At 38.0% G+C, this 14633-nt stretch overlaps 1 protein-coding gene across 1 annotated transcript in view; it reads right to left on the reverse strand.

The window, feature by feature from the left end:
- LOC134806409 (proton-coupled amino acid transporter-like protein pathetic) overlaps positions 1-5940 on the reverse strand; it is a 45548-nt gene extending 39608 nt beyond the window's left edge. The window contains exon 1 of the mRNA XM_063779675.1: positions 5694-5940. The gene's annotated coding sequence lies outside the window, so the exon portion shown is untranslated. The remainder of the gene's footprint in view (positions 1-5693) is intronic.
- Between the last annotated feature and the right edge of the window lie 8693 nt (positions 5941-14633).

Consider the following 14633-nt stretch of genomic DNA (forward strand, 5'->3'; position numbering starts at 1 on the left):
GTTGTTGTTTTGAATCTAGATAAAAATATCCTAACCCTAATAGCCCTACGAGTTGTAAACATGTAAGCATTTACGAGTAAGTACCACAGGTTGTACTTGACCGTGTTTTGTGTAAATGTAAAGGCGTTTAGATCCAGTCGGTTAGCAAGCAAACCTGACTATTACTTACATATACCCTATACTAACAAAGACACTACCAACATACGTGACATAGTAACAATCATCGTATCAGAGTATTGATTTGAATAAGGGTACCATTCGGATTTAGTTAAGTAGTAGTAAATGTCAAAAATCTAGGCAGCAACGCAGTCGGTAGTAATGACATACTGCCGTATTCGAACTTCAAGATATTCACAAGAGACGACACGTACTAGATCCATTCTAGATACGTTATAGTTTAGATATCAACTAGTTCTCTTTTGTAGCGCAATTCGGGCAACCAATGTCACTTTTACGTTAGATAGCGTAAGATATCTATTAGATGTGAATTGGATTTCTAAGTCATATCCTGAGGAAATCGTTCAAGAGTATCTCCAGAATCGCGCAAATGTCATATTTGACAGGTTAGATCTTAATTAAGCATATCGTTATCGTATCTTGGTGATGTCTAAAAGATATCTAATAGATGTCTATTTCAAAATCCGAAATGGGGCCCATAATAATGTGTAAGTACGTATCGTTGTTATTTCTCTCTATCAATCTTCCAAACTTAGTGCGACAAAGACATTTGCTTTTTTTTAACATGGTTATCAGAGTCGGCCGGACAAATCCGGCCCTATTTCTCTCCTTAGGAAAGACATTTGCGTTTCGTTCGCTACGTAGCGTTAATGGTTGCACGTTGGCTACGCACCCAGGGGAGTTCCCGCGTACAGCTCTGATTTGCCAGTACCATTAGGATGAAAATCTTTCGATGGTTGGCACGTCATCTTGGCAAATGACATCGTTTCGTTGACCTCGTCGTCAGTTCGTCGAACTATGAGTGGTGGTAGAAGGTAATCCCAAAACGCGTAGCCAATATGGCTCAACGTGATTTGTGACGTTACATTGAGAACCTAGTTACAGATGTAGTTCATAATTGTTTTCCATCGTATTTTGTCGGAAACGTTCGTATTTGTCATGCCACTTCGGTCAACCCCAGTACTTTTTGTACCGAGACTGACTCAAACAACAAGACACGTTCGTACGTTTCCATAAAAATACGATGAGAAATAATTATGCACTACATCTGTACACTAGGTACGGTCAGCATCAAAATATGTATAATACTCGTATTATTATGACGGTCAAAAGTAGCCAAATATATCGAAACACTACCTTATTTCTATCAAATGTGTTTACTATATTTGGCTACTTTGTTCACCATTATTTATATGATGATGTATGACTATGTACAAAAATCATTTAGTAAAGCTACTTCACGTAAGCTTATTTTAAGTTATTTTCAAATACAGGGGTGATTAAATTTCCATCGTATCGGTAATGGATTACATTGTACTATATGTATTAATAGGCGATAAAGCCGGTTGTTAACAACGTACAAGCCGGCACATAATCAGTACGCATTTGCATAATAGATGCCAATTAGGAAGGTCTTAATCGTCAAGTAATCCTCAAATAAATTAATAAGTAACATTTCTATTCAGAAACCACTCCGCTCACATGTTTAATACAAACACATCGCAGGTATAAATAGTCAGTATATATTTTTTTATAAGGTAATAAATAGCCGGAATAGGTAATATAAAAATCTGTGTTTTTTATTTTGTGATTTAATTAGAGTGAATATTTATCTTAGATTTTGTTTATTTTCACTGAACATACATGGGGGTTAAATCGTAAGGTCCTCTATCAGAAGCCTTCGTTTGATTAGCATATATACTGAACGCAACACCGGTATATAAGCCATGTTTCAGATTAGCCTAATTTACCCTAATTTAGTTTTGATCATCAATAAACAAGAGAAATCATTTTAAAAGAAGTAAAATTATATTTAGGGTTTTTTTTTTCATACACCCGCTCCCTAATAGCATTTTCTTGTAGGGATTTTGTTGGGCCTTTGTTTACGTATTAGTTGGGCAACCGTTATATTTGGCCGTACGATTTGCTGGAGGGCCCTCGACAAAGGCCCTCCCGAAGATTCCCAACAGAGGGCCATAAGAGTAATTTTTTCGTTAGGCCTATTTAAATAAATCATACAATTATTCAACGGTGGTGGTTTTGGTTGGGCCTATACACATTTGTTTGATGGTTGGTTAATTGTTACATTTGGCCGTACGATTTGCTGGAGGGCCCTCGACAAAGGCCCTCCCGAAGATTCCCAACAGAGGGCCATTAGAGTAATTTTTTCGTTGGGCCTATTTAAATAAATCATACAATTATTCAACGGTGGTGGTTTTGGTTGGGCCGTGGTTGGGCCTATACACATTTGTTTGATGGTTGCTTAATTGTTACATTTGGCCGTATGGCTTGCTGTAGGGCCAACTGCAAAAAAATAAAAAAGGGCAATTTTTTCGTTGTGCTTCTGTTTGCAAATTCAACAATTACCCAACGGCAAGTCAGGTAGGTCGGTAGGTAGTCGTGCACCAGGTTGAAGGCCCAACACAGCTTGTCCCACAAAGGGCCAACATTGTAACTTTAACGTTGGGCCTTGTGTAGGATTCTTACAATACTACCGTAGGTAAATAGTTGTGTAATTTATAGTGTGCCTACAGTCTAATTATGTAATGGGCTTTTGTTTACGAGTCCTACAGTTACCCTACGTTAAGTAAGTGGTTGTGTAATACGACGTTGGGCCTTTGCTGATAAATATTACAATTACACTACGGTAGGCATTGGTTGTATCCACATGAAGGCCCTAGGCTAGGCAGCAGTTGTTGTTAATCTTCTCTGTATCGTTCCAATTTTAGTATATGTACTGCCGAAGCAAGTACAATTACTATACACTCTAATTTGTATATATACTAACCGCACTTCGAAACTTCGTAAGCGAGATTTATGTTTTTTGAGATTTATATTGAGAATATGTTGGTAAAATACAATTTTTTAAATTTATGTATAAATTTTATAGTTATAGCTATTAGATTTAAAAGTTACTTTTAAAAAATATTATGATTATATCCGGAATAATCGAGAAAATAACCATAACTTCGATGTTTGGAGACAGTAACGCCATCTAGTGACGCCACAAGCAAACTCAACTGGTATTGTTGGGCATCAGTACCACAGCCAATGTTGGTAAATGCGATATTTGTGCTCACTGGGCCAACGAATGTTATCGTTGTTTAGCCACCGGTACCAAAATACACAAAGGCCCATTGTTAGGCGTCAGTGCCACAGCCAATGTTGGTAAATACGATATTTGTCATCATTGGGCCATCGGATGATATCTTTGACTAGCCAACGTTACCAAAATACACAAAGGCCCATTGTTGGGCATCCGTGCCACAGCCAATGTTGGTAAATGCGGTATTCGTCACCATTGGGCCAACGAATGTTATCGTTGTTTAGCGAACGGTAGCAAAATACACAAAGGCCCATTGTTGAGCCTCAATGCTACAGCCAATGTTGGTAAATGCGATATTTGTCGTCATTGGGCCATCGTATGATATCGTTGATTAGCCAACGTTACCAAAATAAACAAAGGCCCATTGTTGGGCATCAGTGCCACAGTCAATGTTGGTAAATGCGATATTTGTCATCATTGGGCCATCGGATGATATCGTTGATTAGCCAATGTTACCAAAATACACAAAGGCCCATTGTTGGGCATCAATGCTGCAGTCAATGTTGGTAAATGCGATTTGTCGTCATTGGGCCATCGGATGATATCGTTGATTAGCCAACGTTACCAAAATAAACAAAGGCCCATTGTTGGGCATCAGTGCCACAGTCAATGTTGGTAAATGCGATATTTGTCATCATTGGGCCATCGGATGATATCGTTGATTAGCCAACGTTACCAAAATAAACAAAGGCCCGTTGTTGGGCATCAATGCTACAGCCAATGTTGGTAAATGTGATATTTGTCGTCATTGGGCCATCGGATGATATCGTTGATTAGCCAACGTTACCAAAATAAATAAAGGCCCATTGTTGGGCATCAGTGCCACAGCCAATGTTGGTAAATGCGATTTTTGTCATCATTGGGCCATCGGATGATATCGTTGATTAGCCAACGTTTCCAAAATACACAAAGGCCCATTGTTGGGCATCAATGCTACAGCCAATGTTGGTAAATGCGATATTTGTCGTCATTGGGCCATCGGATGATATCGTCGACTAGCCAACGTTACCAAAATAAACAAAGGCCCATTGTTGGGTATCAGTGCCACAGCCAATGTTGGTAAATGCGATATTTGTCATCATTGGGCCATCGGATGATATCGTTGATTAGCCAACGTTACCAAAATACACAAAGGCCCATTGTTGGGCATCCGTGCTACAGCCAATGTTGGTAAATGCGGTTTTCGTCACCATTGGGCCAACGAATGTTATCGTTGTTTAGCGAACGGTAGCAAAATACACAAAGGCCCATTGTTGGGCATCACTGCCACTGCCAATGTTGGTAAATGCGATATATGTCATCATTGGGCCAACGAATATTATCGTTGTTTAGCCAACGGTACCAAAATACACAAAGGCCCATTGTTGGGCATCTGTGCCACAGCGAATGTTGGTAAATGCGATGGTGGGCCAATACAAAATTAATGTTGGCTACGGAACGAACCTCATCCCAACGTTTTCCCTACCGTTGGCACCGTGGGCCCCAACGAAAATGCTACTAGGGCTGTGTGTGTGGACGCGGGATCGTCTCTCGCATAGGACTATAGGTAGGTACAGGGCTATAACCGCGAAAATCGAAGTTCGCAAATTGCGGTCATTTTTCTCTGTCACTCTAATTACGCCTTCATTGGAGTAAAAGAGAAACATCCCCGCAATTTGCGAATTTCGGTTGTCGCGGTAGCCCCTCAGGTATAAGCCACAAAAGCAAATGTCGTCACGGATGCTGCTATAACATCTGACACAGATGAAAAGGCCTATTATTATTAGAAACGTGTTATAACGAAACATTGTTTACAGTACATATGGTCCTATTTTCCCGCACTAGTGCGTAAAATAGCTTTTCGTGCGTATGTCAAAAGTTTAAAGGGCCATATGTACTGTAAAACGTTGTACGATACACGTGCGAATAGGTAATTCGCAACTCGTGTCGATTTAAAACACTCCCTTCGGTCGTGTTTTAATTTATCGCCACTCGTTTCGAATTTCCTCTTTTCCGCACTTGTATCGTAAATAACTATTTTTTAACGTTCAATATAGTTCATTTCGGTATAATATTCTATTTTAGATGTTTATAGACATTTAAATATAACTTATAAATATTTACGATGCTAAGTGTTACTTGCAAGTACCTACCCCCAGTATATCATGCCCGTTTTTTCTTCAATAGGGGTTAATTTTTAAGGCCGTATGTTAAATAGCAACTTTATAAAATCCAAAACTGTAACATTTTCATACAAAGCTACTTTAATTAACACAAAAACGACCTTTACAATTACCAAAAAAAGGTTCAAAGTACAATAAAAATTATCATTAAAAACATTGTTTTTGCTTACCCAACGCAACGGTTTCCCAACCAAACAAACAAAAAAGATAAAACGCAACTGGCACAAATTATGCAACGAGAACATTACCTTTGTTGTTTAAGCCCTTTCGTGTATACACATCACTTTCGAACGTTCAAAATTGCGCACAGCACTCACAACGTGTTCACCCAATAGCAGCCGTCACAACACTGCAAGACGTTTGCGAAACCTGCGCGAACGCAAGTCCTTGCCCAACGTGCCTGACCTGCGTCATCTGTCAACCTTCCCCCTAAAACAACCGAAATCGCCCACTCAAAAGAGAGAGGGAAGGCTCAGCAAAGTTGGTTGTACTTCAATGATGATTGAACACTATCTGGCCATATGCAGGCTTTGATACGTAGTTCACTGACTTTCCCAGGTGGTGGGGAGTGGTCTTATTTACCAGGAAAAGGGAAAATAATGTATGTAGGTAACGACCTTGATAGTGTGGGTGGCACTTGGTAAGCGAAACATATTGAATTCACGGCCGTCGAAGAATCTTTTACTTAATGGAAAAATAACTCGGTATTTATGAGAAACAGCCTGGCCAGCGTTTGTGGACTTTCTTGGAGTAAAAAGTCACTTTTGTTTAATATTTGCAATGGTTGTTGCTTTCTCAGTTGGTCACGCTATATAATTTTGTCACTGTAGTGAGGCGGCTTATCTATTTAATGGCAATTTTGATATTTACTTATTGACCGACCCGCCCCGGCTTCGCACGGGTTAACAAATTATACACCTTAACCTTCCTCAAGAATCAATCTATTGATAAGTGAAACCCGCATGAAAATCCGTTCAGTACTTGTTGAGTTTATCGCGAACATGTGTTTTATAAGGTGTGATAGTGATAAACATGGTTACTTCTTTGAATGTTCAAGATAGATTTTTCATAAGAAATGTTAATAGTTAAACTTTGGAGATAACATAAATGTAACCTAAAATTAAAACTACCTACAAAACTAAACTAACATTAAAATAAACCTACTTAAAAATTAAACAACAGTAGAAAAAATATGAAAGGCCTATGAAAGGTCCCCCAAGTCTGTGCCCTGCGGAAGGGTGCCCATGAGGCTGGCTACATTATCCCGCTGGATGGCTATGCCTACTCGTTGACCTAGGAATGAGCCAGCCCTAGGGTCACCCGAGGTCTCCAGTAATTTTTTTTTTATTTCCTGGAAGAGGATATGTGTTAAACTTTTAACACATTAAATATTATATTATAAGGTTCAGGTGCGAGTCTACAAAGTGATTTATGATAAAAAGTACATGTGTAGTACAGTCAACAACACTCCCAGCTGTACATCGGTGGACCTTATTACAAAAGGCGTAAGGTCCACCGATGTACAGCTGGGAGTGTTGTTGACTGTACCTAAAAGTATGTAAGAGGTACCTGTCAAAAATAATTAAAACACATGACATGACACATAAAGTTAGATTTATGTTACGATTATTGGTATTTTTATTAGAAATACTGCAACCTAATTATTAACACCGATAAATTTTGACGATTGATAATAGGATCTTGAACATCTCAAAATTGATATTAAGATATTAGTATCAATATTTTGTCACGTTTTAAATTTATCTTAGTGTACGCACGCTTATACGTGAGAAATGTCCACACCGGTATTATGAGGCTTTTCTAATAATGACATTGATTGGCCCACAGAGCTCTTAGTTTGATTGTCGAATTTGTTACACATTTCTTAATAGTTAATAAAGCCCTTTTGTACTCAAAAAATCTGATAGTTCAAATTGCAGAGATAATATTCCTGAATTATCAATTAATACATTTAAGAATGATGTAAAGCGTAAACTTATTTCTAAAGCTTATTATACCACACAAGACTACAGGAATGATAAAACAACGTGGGATTCATTATTTATTAGGTATATTTGATTAATGATGAGGGTATATATGGATATTCCAATGTATTGTACCTACTTCTTTTGTTATGCTTTTATTTGACAAAATATCTATCTATCTAATACCTTTTAATAGCAATTCTTGTTTATTTATTCATTTATTTATTTATATATATATTTCGGAGATCTCGGAAACGGCTCTAACGATTTCGATGAAATTAGCTATATTTGCGGGTTTTCGGGTGCGACAAATCGATCTAGCTAGGTCTTATTATTATTTTTATTGCATATAGATTAGCGTAAGAATAATTTATACTGTAATTTATTATCATTATGAAATAAATAAACTAAATTAACCCTTCAAGTGGCGCCAGCGAAAACGCGAAAAGTAGTCAAGTGGCGCCGCGGATTTGCGCAAAAGCAGTCACGTGGCGGGCCCTCGATGGGTGGTCAGCGCAGATTAAGAGAATTTTACAAACCCGAATGAATGGTCCTCACCAACAAATTTTATACCAAAGTGTTTTTGTGTTTCTTACGGTATGCTATCCTTGTCTAACTCGCTACCTAATTGTGCGCGTTAGAAGAGCGTAACTATCCTTAAATGCGTTCAATTTCACCTCTAAATACGGCAACACCTCATTAACCACTCACTGGTGGCCGACAGTTTACTGGTTTTCGCATCGACCCGTGAGTGGTGGGCCGCCAGTTTACTGCTTTTCGATCCGACCATTAACTGGTTGACCGCCACTTGAACGGCTAAACTAAACTATTTCTGGGAAAACGCGCATTTTTGAGTTTTTATATGTTTTCCGAGCAAAGCTCGGTCTCCCAGATATTAGATTTTATTCTAGAAACATTCTAGACTAGTATATTTATATATACATTTTTTTATGTTTGACGACCTTTTAGTCAAATTCTTAGTATTAAATTTGATCTGTATAATAAAATTAATAAATATCCAATATTATTATGGAATAATATTAACATGAATAAATTGCTTAAGCTTTAGCTTAGGATAATATATATGTACCTACATATGTAACGAAATACTTACTTACTTCATAAGTGCTTGTTTAGCAACAAGCCTACATCTGGCCTACATGAATAAAGTATATTTGATCTTGAGCTTGAATAAAAAAGTACTTGGATAATTACTCGGATTCCTAGAATTACCTACAAATTTTTTGATGCGTAATACATATTTGCATGCCTTTTCGTGTCATTATTTAGGTACCTAATTATGTAATTGTAATAAAAATAAAAATAAATCTCGCATGTTTCTACACTTTTTATATTTAGTTTCACTCCTTACATTTCAATATTGTATTTGATTCAAATCGTTCAAACCTTGTGCTTAATCAAATTGGTTCTTTACCGTATATTATGTGCCTCATCTCTTATTTACCTATTCTTATTTGCAGTCAATAAAAAAAGTGTAATACCTACTTCGTTTTACGATAAAGGAGCCTGTAATTTTAAAGGCCCCAAATTGTCAAAATGTCATTACAAGTATTACAACGACCCAAATTTCACCAAATAATGTAAATGGTATATACAACCGTAAAAAACATAACTTTAAAGTATATAAATTAGTCTAAAACAACAAGGCTAATAAAATCGTCAGGTGACAAGCAAGTCACTATATACTAAAAATTAAACAAAAATCGACCTTCTTTTAGTACTAATATGGTTCACTATGGCTATGAACTTGTGGTGGTACTTAGTGACTTTTGCTTGTCACCCGACGAAATATTCAATTCAAAAAGACCTCCGTGAGCTGTACCGGGTGGAAAGGTGATAATTTCGCTAATGAGCTAAATAAAAGTCAAATAAAATGTACAATTATCTAAGTTTTATGCTTCCATTTTCATATCGATTATTAAAAAAACCTAGTCGTTTAAATCGTACCTACTATGGGTACAAAAGTAGTCAAAGTAAATGTATTTTTCCAATGTGACATTTAGCTACCTTTCAATTTCAAAAAAACCTAGTCGTTTAAATCGTACCTACTATGGGTACAAAAGTAGTCAAAGTAGATGTATTTTTCCAATGTGACATTTAGCTACCTTTCAATTTCAATTTCAATTAGCTACCTTTTATAAAGGTAAACATTTTAAGGAAGCTCTTTCATACTTCAGGGATTCCCAACAAAAAGCTCTCCTAACGCTTACGCCAAATCTAAAATCTTGGCAGCACCTTTATTACGAAAACATTTTCCACTAAGAAATTGGACTTTTACAAAGACTATACTTAAGTAGCTTTAGCAATTTTGTATTGTTGGTGAAGTACCTACTTAGGTGTGAAACTTTATATTAATCCAGACTTGTTTAAATTATTCAGTTCTAACTTCTAACTCGGTTCCTTCTCGCTTCGGCTCAGCATCGATAATAAATGACTCTGTCTCAAATTCAAACATTTATTTAGCAAATTAGCTGCAAGGGCACCTTTACACGTCAAGATGCAATTAACATCCTCCCTGCCTGCGAAGCGGATGGTCCTGGGTTCGAATCCCGGTAAGGGCATTTATTTGTGTGATGGACACAAATATTTGTTCCTGAGTCATGGGTGTTTTCTATGTATGTAAGTATGTATTATCTATATAATTATGTATATCGTCTCCTAGCATCCATAGTACAAGCATTGCTTAGTTTGGGGCTAGGTTGATCTGTGTAAGATGTCCCAGGATATCTATCTAATAATAATACCTTTAAACGAGCAATTCTTGTTTATTTATTTATATATATATTTAGGGGATCTCGGAAACGGCTCTAACGATTTCGATGAAATTTGCTATATGGGGATTTTCGGGGGCGATAAATCGATCTAGCTAGGTTTTATCTCTGGGAAAACGCACATTTTTGAGATTTAATATGTTTTCCGAGCAAAGCTCGGTCTCCCAGATATTTAACATTATGGAAAAAAAATGTATGTCGGTATATTAACCATAGCTATGCCCCTACCCCCCTACGCTTGACTTTTTTTAGATATTTTGATTATTGTAAATCATAGGTGCAAAAGCAGGTTAACTCTTATAATAATAAAAAAATAATAAAATTTGACGACCGGTCTGGCCTAGTGGGTAGTGACCCTGCCTGCGAAGCCGATGGTCCTGGGTTCGAATCCCAGTAACGACATTTATTTGTGTGATGAACACTAATATTTGTTCCTGAGTCATGGATGTTTTCTATGTATATAGGTATGTATTTATGTATATAAGTATGTATATAGTCGCCTAGCACCCATAGTACAAGCTTTGCTTAGTTTGGGGCTAGGTTGATCTGTGTAAGATGTCCCCAATTTATTTATTTAAAACGTACGTAACGTAATATTCAGAGAGGAAAACGAGGACTAAGCGCCACTACGGGATAAATAAGAAATTTTCTTATATAGTGTTGAATGAGTCTTTTTATCATACCTATGGGATTATACCGCATTTTAGGCATACTTAATGATGATATAATGAAATAGTAGATTGTTAATCAAGGGAAGAAAGGCACCCATTTCTGACGAGTTAGGTTGGCGCTCTAACGCACTGAGTCCGAGACTGAAATGATGCCTTTCACCCGAGTTAAACACTCTACTTTTCATTTGGAATATGAGGGACGTATTAAAATAAATGTGCATTCTTAAAAGTAAAAAAAATACAAAAAATGTTTTCATTAACTTTAACCTGTCGATGCCACTTTCTTGACAATCACTCTAAAATAAATGTGCATTCAATAAAACCCGGCTAAGTAGTATTTCTTGAGGGTACTTTCTATTAACAATTTAGGTAAAAAGATGGAATGGGGAGTTAATTATCAAAATGGATTTTTTTATTAGAAAAAACCAAAATTTAAATTACCTCCCGTAAAAAAAAGGTAAGTACAAACTTTAAATATAAATTCTCTTTAACCAATAAATCATAGGTACATAACATACTACGGATAACGTGCTTTATGGATTAAAAACGTCCCAGGCAACAGGAGACTTTTCTATGGACAAATATAATGGTAGGGAGCCCGAGCCGTGATTTTTGGAGTTTACGAGCGTGTCAGATTAGGATGTGAAGGATATATGGGCCCGATTCGGATTTTGAAATAGACATCTTTTGGACATCACCAAGATACGATAACGATATGTTTAAGATCTAACCTGTCAAATTTGACATTTGCGCGATTCTGGAGATACTGTTGAACGATTTCCACAGGATATGACTTAGAGATCCAATTCACATCTAATAGATATCTTACTCTATCTAACGTAAAAGTGACATTGGTTGCCCGAATTGCGCTGCAAAAGAGAACTAGTTCATATCTATTCTAAATGAATGAAAATAAAACATCCCGAAACCTAAACTAAAAATAAAACAAGATGTCGTCGTGGAAAAACGCCCAGCACTCTTCTGGCACGAAAGTCCGTGGTGGCCGCGAACATCGACATCGGCACCACAAGATCACCGATGAGGAGCACAAACACGGACACCCAGCCGCAAACAGGTTGCCACGCGCATGGTCTTGGGTTCCAAAAAGGTACCGGTGTGCACCGAAGGAAAAGCGTGCAACCAGGCCCCGGCCTCTTTGGTCCCCACCGCCAAGAGTCTGGCACGTTCTGAACTAGTGCTGCGGCTAAGAAGGTCGTCGTATATAATTTTGGACTGGACGTCATCCCAGGGCCTCTGTGATTCCCGATACTCGGGAAATTCTTTGCCCGGGCAGGCAATAGACCAGGCGTTCTTGGCATCCGCCAAGCCAACAGTCTCATAGTTTGATGGGAAATCCCGTAGTATCTACTTATGAGAGCTGCTGTGATATAAACAGAAGACAAAAACGCCGGTGCGGAGACGCACGCAATCTTGCATACCCCTAGCCCACCGTATCGAATTGGAAGAGACGCTTGGGTCCACGATTCCTCGGCCAACTGTAAATTCAAAACTGATTCCAAAATTGCTTTAATCATGTTATCAACTAGTGTTAGTAAACTTTGGAATTTTGTAAAAAGACAGCAGCGGAGCACATACGTCAATTTGGGTACAAAGAGACGGAACCTCATGATGGTGATTGCGAAATGAGGGCTAATCTCAAGAAGATGACTCTCGTACGTTTGAAATTTAAGGAAAAAGTATCCGAAAGTATTTAGGGGTGATTTTTAGGGTTCCGTACCCAAAAGGTAAAACGGGACCCTATTACTAAGACTTCGCTGTCCGTCCGTCCGTCCGTCCGTCCGTCCGTCCGTCCGTCCGTCCGTCCGTCCGTCCGTCCGTCTGTCCGTCCGTCCGTCTGTCACCAGGCTGTATCTCACGAACCGTGATAGCTAGACAGTTGAAATTTTCACAGATGATGTATTTCTGTTGCCGCTATAACAACAAATACTAAAAACAGAATAAAATAAAGATTTAAATGGGGCTCCCATACAACAAACGTGATTTTTGACCAAAGTCAAGCAACGTCGGGCGTGGTCAGTACTTGGATGGGTGACCGTTTTTTTTATTGCATTTTTTTCCGTTTTTTTTTTCATTATGGTACGGAACCCTTCGTGCGCGAGTCCGACTCGCACTTGCCCGGTTTTTTTATTGTAGTTTAGGTTTAGGGATGTTTTATTTTTATTAATTTAGAATAGTTAGATACTTTTAGTTTATAAGTTTTTATACAATATTTATATTTATTTGTTTTATGGTTTAATAAAAACTCTAACCCCTAAAAGTTGATATCTAAACTATAACGTATCTAGTATGTGTCGTCTCTTGTGAATATCTTGAAGTTCGAATACGGCAGTATATCTCCAACAAGTTTGAGCATGACATGCCGTCCCGTATTTTTGGAGCGGCGTACGCGAATGCGGCGATGCAAAAAAACCGGTCAAACGGGGGTTGGACCACGCACCACGCATAATAAATGGTTTCATAGACTTCATTCTCTTCGCACAGGGAGGCCAGTTCAAATTTACAGTTTGACATCATAATTATATTATGTTACGACTTACTGTTATGAGGAGGCCTGTGCCGACAGGCACACTGAACCAAGAGACTTCATATAAACATTCAAAACTAAAAATACTACTAAAAACCATCAATCATGTTCAGAATAGAGGGCTATATAAATAAATAAATAAAAATATTATGTTACTTTGTCATCATTCGCCCGTGCTTCTTGCGCCAATACAATTACCTACTAACGAAACGCATGTGAAAAATGATAACTAAATGACATCATTTAGATATCATTTTCATGTCAAAATGTACGTCCGACTTGGCCTCAGGGACTGACTCATTTACGGGTTATGTCACCTGCTGCTCGCGAGGCATGAAGTGTGACTCATTGTTCTGACAGCCATGACCCGAATCACTCGCAGTAGGCCTAGCACCTCGCGCACGAGATAGACTACCCGTCTTTTTCTAACTATGTTAATTAAAGAGGGACGGGTAGTCTATCTCGCCGCGAGATACTCTCGCGCCAATCATGTGCTGCCGGCTGTGCATAAAGTCAGTCGACTTTTGTAAAATTGGATATATGCATGGTATAATAATATACTCCGCCTGGTACTCCATTCCCGTCTTTTCTAGGTCACCTAACTGACACAAGCCTACGTCATCATGCGACAGCGCTATATGATAATATGCGATAGCGCTATATATAGCGGCCATGTTATTGTGACGTAGGCCTGTGTCACTCTGGGAATAGAAGACCATGTTTTATTAGACCATGGATATATGTATCTATCCAAACTGGAGGCCTGTGGAAGTTTTCAGAAAATAATGTAGGTACCTATCCAATTAGCGTGAGTAGTTAAGAAAAGTTAATAGCGGTCAGTTTTGTTCAACCAAGTTTTTATTGCATTTTTATGCTTACAAATAGTCACACAACTGACAGTGATTAACTTTTCTTAAAAACTCACGCTAATTAGTTGACTCGATGTGATCCATCCATCTTTACCTACCTACGCTTTGTAAACAAATCTATGCGATAAGTTTAAGTTTAGCAAAAGAGTTTAAAAATGATGTTAGTACATTAAACGCCACTTGCTCCATCCCACTAACCCCGGGTTAACCGGTTAAACCTGGAGTTACCATGGGTACCAGTACAATTTGATACTGGGTTAACGAGTTAACCCCGGGTTAGTGGTGGTGCAAGTGGCCCTAAGTGATGACATAAAACATACTGTTTA

This window comes from Cydia splendana, chromosome 3 (genome assembly GCF_910591565.1).
Source record: "Cydia splendana chromosome 3, ilCydSple1.2, whole genome shotgun sequence".
Classification (NCBI taxonomy): Eukaryota; Metazoa; Arthropoda; class Insecta; order Lepidoptera; family Tortricidae; genus Cydia; species Cydia splendana.